Here is a 4,773-nt window from a genome sequence, read left to right as displayed (position 1 = left end):
TTATGTAATATATTGATATGTTACATAATTTATATATAATTATTACATCAATATTATGTATACTATAATTAGTACATAATATATCAATTTATATATCAATTAATACATTATTAATCATATATTGATTATGATACATTATCTTTAATCAAGTACAAAGACATTTCCTTTCCAAGAATGTCACCTAACCATTCATTTCACCTGCTTCTCTGTTTGACCACCAGTCTCTTTTCTCTCTCTTTTTCCTAAGGGAAGAGAAATCCTTGATTTGTTCCCTTTGCCAATAATGAGAATGTGGATAGTCAAGCTGCAAAGCTGTTGCCTTGGACATAGTTTACATGAACCACATCAAAGGATCCAGGATGCTACTCCATGTTGGTGATTACACCAATTCTACCCAAGTTAACACTTCTGGTCACCATACACTTTACCACTTAATGAAATCAGCAATGCTGATAGTCTTCGAATCGTTCTGAATGGTGTCATTCATCTTGATGAGAGGATCTGGGTAGCAAATTATGAGTATTGTGAGTCACTAGATGATGTGTTCTTTTTGTTCCCACAAAGATCTGTCTCACTTTGCACAACATGTACTTGGCCCCCTCAGGTGTAATACAATGAATAAATAGCAAAGCAACCTTTGATATCATGGATCAGATGGAAATTTTATATGGTCTTGTAAATGCTGATGACATTCATAAAACCAGCAAGGTAGAATATATCAGTTCAGACTTTGTTATCAGTCTTAATAAAGATTTGTAAAACAATTAGTAAACATAATTATGAAAATATATAAAAAGCATAAGTAGCCTAATTGTTCAACAATTGTGTTCTTGATAAATAAAATACAGAATAATCAGAAAAAATAAAATTTTAAAAACGAATATTGTTTCACAATCTTCTTTATTTCATCTCCTATCAAGGCATACTTAAGTCTGTTCCTTATGAAAATGATGAAAGACATTCTCTGCTTGTGGGGACAAGTGGATGGGCAAGGAACAAACACACTGTTCAACTTATCCTGTGGAGAGCAGTGACAGTAAATGGTAGAGCAGTGTCTGAAATTGGAGTCCCTGATGACTTCATGGCTGTGCCTGGGGAAGTTTCTTGCAAAGGTGCAAGATGCCTAGTTGCTATAGTAATGCCCTCCATGAGGAGAGACTGTACTAGAGTATTATCAGCCTCAACATTTATCTCAGGCACACAGCTCCTGGGAATAAAAGAACTCTTTGCTAGACAACCACAATGTTTCACCAGCTCTGCTGCTCCTGAACCTGCTCCCAGAACAATAACTTTTAAAAATGAACTTTCTTGAGAGCTACACAAAGCTCCTAACATTGTACATTGCAACTGTAGAATGTAACAGAGGAATAAACTGCATAATGTTGCAAACTCTGTAACTTTCATGAATACAAAACTAATGCTTGCATAGTTTTTAATATTATGTGCAATACTATGGTGTTTTCTTTATATATTAATGAGACGTATGTAATAAAGATTTCTGGAGTAATTCTTTGGACCTGCTTCTCCATCAGAGAGCAGCACTCCACCCAGCTGTTATCTTCAAAATCTGTGCACGTGAGTCTTTATTTTCTAATCCCCACCCTCCCGCCACCCCTTGCCAGAACCTACTCATTTAGCCACAATTGTTAAGGCATTATCCAGTATCCAATAGTGTGGAGCTGCTACTTACTTCAGATGCTTCTTCAGACCATGAGTCTTAGGTGTGCCTCGAATGGAAAGAGCCTTGGGGCTATAATTTAATGCCAGTGGAAATTAGCTTGTTTTAACCACTTCACAGTGTGTGAATTTCAAACCATATTGTTGTACACAAGCACATACTATTTTGTCAATTAAAAATACATAAGTAATTATTAAAACATCCTATTTTCAATATTGTAAGTATGCAAAATTTTTATTTGCTTTTTAAAAAAAGTTTTAAACAAATAGAAAAAAAACAAAGAAATTGGATGTGTAAAGATGTGAGTTCAGCATCAGAGGGCTTTGAGCTAACAGTCCTAGCTTTCTGTGAAGAAGTAAACAGTATAGGGGTTAATAGAGAAGGGTCATCTTTAACCAATTCACATAGTAACATAATTATTTTCATTGTCATCATTGTTGCCATTGTCCATCATCAACATCAAGTATTAAGTGTGAAAAAAGAGATGTGGCTACATAGAAATTTCACTCTCTGAAGACTAAGATGTCGAAAAGTAAGATGTCAAGCATTTTCACCTCTACTATCCTTCACTGGGAGGCCTCAGACTGAAGTTTCCCACCATCCATTTATTAAACATACTGCCTTTCTCACTTATTCTGAATCTCTGTGACATTTCCTTTACTTAAAGCTGGCAAGCTCGTGTGTCTTGATAATTAGGACTTTTATCTCTTCTGGGAAGTCATTTTACATTTTCTCAAAATATATTGATATACATTCATTGGCAATATCTTTGAGCCAGTATGTCCAGAGAAGAAAATGATATTTGATTTATTCCACAATGATGGCTATTTTTCTAAGGATCACAATTAATGCAACTAAGGCTTTGTGAGGAGTAAAAGACAATGAAATCTTACATGCATGTAATTTGACTAAATGGCCTCTAAATGTTGCTTAAATATCTCCTTTTCTGTAGTCTAGTGCTAGCTGTGATGTAAATACATACTAAGACAGTTCACAATTAGTGTGCTCAGTGTCAGCAGATTAGTAAGGATAGAGAATTTTCATAAAATTCTTAAGACTGGAGATACCCTGGAAAGAAGGACAGCATTTAGATAAGATGAAGAAGAAAAAAATGTAAGCAAAAGAAACATAGGATGATGATGCCAAGGTCTTGTTCATGGTAGGAGGAACATGGCAAGGGCATCTGGCCCAAGACTTTCTACCAGTGAAAGAAGGTCTAAGACCAGCTGGGTGACCAGAACAAGAAGGTGGGGAGGGTAAAGAATCATCCCCATTTTGTTCAACTAGCCATTTTAATAATTTCCTTGAAAAGAAAAATATTTAAGACTATGTTATAGGATTTGTGGGCTTGTGTATGTGTGTGTGTGAAATGAGTTGGTCCATAAATATGTTAAACACGAATATGGTTTTTAAAATCAGAAGAATAACATGTGAAATAAATGTCTCCTTGTAATAAGAAAGGTGGCAAAACAGAAGTCAATCTGTAATGTCATAATGTTTCAATGTTTGCTAGAAAAATTAAATAAATTTATATAAAAACAGCCTCTTGAGGATATAAAACATATATTTGCCCTAAGTAATAAATGAGACTTGTAATTGACATAAGTAATTCTTAAGTTATGGAATTTTTAGGTCAATATACATATATATGTATACACACAAACATAAATGTGTGTGTGTGTGTGTATATATATATATATATATATATATATATATATATATATATAATGCTTAGGGAAAAATTTGATTTAACCATTTGGGACAAATAAACAGTGTGTTTGTCTTTGGTTTCTAGAGGGTATTCAAAGTTGTCCTTACTACTACAACTACTAGTTCTGTGCCCATTAACTATTGCTAGAAATATATATTTTATCATTCCAACCACAGATGAAGAGCAAGTTGTGCTTCTGAAATGCTGACATTAAAAGGTGGCATATATAGTAAACTAAGAATTGTCTGAGTTTCTGATACTTGTTTGTGTAAGCTTTCCAAAATTAAGCTCAGAATTTTCATAACGTACATATTTAATAGAGTGCAAAAAGGAAGTATAAATCTGCTTTATCTGTGTGTACAAAAAATACCAGATTCTGTATTCAGTCTACATGACACTGCAATACAAAGATGAGATCAGTGAACTCCGATATCAACTGAAATTATACTATGTAGAATAGAAAACTTTGAAGAAAGAAACAATTTTAAATGAGAGTGGGAAAGCAAAAATTTCATAGGATTAATAAATTACAAATACTGTATTATAAATGTTTAGCAAATTAGAATCAGCCTGGAAGGATTTAACATAGGAAATAAACAAACTTTAAGCCCTGTGCCCTGAGCCTTCATAGGCAGTGGCAACAGGATTGAGACGGGGCTTGTGAGGGCCGGTCAGGACTCACCTGTTGCTTTGGTCACCCAGCAAAGGGAACGAAATGCTGCCATTCGCATGGGATACCAACATGGCAGAGATCTGATGTCATCAGAAAGCGGCGGAGGAGATAACTTCATCGATACCAGCGGCGACAGAAACAGTTGGTCTCCTGGTAAAGAAAGTGAGTCACAAACACCCGAGTCTCTCTCACTTTGTCATCAAGCCAGAGGGGCAGAGCAGAGCCGCCACCCACGCCCGGAACAGGCCCAGCGACCCGCCGGCATGGTAGTCACGTCACCCCAATTGGAGTAGGGGCCAAGCAGAGCCGCCGCCCACGCCTGGAACAGGCCCAGTGGCCCGCTGGCATGGTAGTCACGTCACCCCAATTGGAGTAGGGGCAGAGCAGAGCTGCCACCCGCACCCGCAAGATAGGCAGACCTGCGACCTACTGGCGGAAAAGGCCCAGCGGCCTGCCGGCACGGCAGACACATCACCCCATTTGGAGTAGGGGCAGAGAAGAGCCGTCACCCGTGCCTGCAAGGTAGGCAGACCTGCGACTGACCAGCGGAACAGGCCCAGCGGCCCGCCGGCATGGTAGACACGTCACCCCAATTGGAGTAGGGGAAGAGCAGAGCCGCTACCCGCGCCCGGAACAGGCCCAGCGGCCCGCCGGCATGGTAGTCACGTCACCCCAATTGGAGTAGGGGCAGAGCAGAGCCACCGCCCGCGC

General features: G+C 38.2%; 1 pseudogene; it reads right to left on the bottom strand.

The window, feature by feature from the left end:
- Nucleotides 1-299: 299 nt before the first annotated feature.
- LOC114096571 (small ribosomal subunit protein eS4-like) lies at nt 300-4,534 on the bottom strand (annotated as a pseudogene).
- Between the last annotated feature and the right edge of the window lie 239 nt (nt 4,535-4,773).

Source organism: Marmota flaviventris, chromosome 13 (assembly GCF_047511675.1).
Source record: "Marmota flaviventris isolate mMarFla1 chromosome 13, mMarFla1.hap1, whole genome shotgun sequence".
NCBI lineage: Eukaryota > Metazoa > Chordata > Mammalia > Rodentia > Sciuridae > Marmota > Marmota flaviventris.
This window is presented reverse-complemented; position numbering and strand designations above follow the sequence as displayed.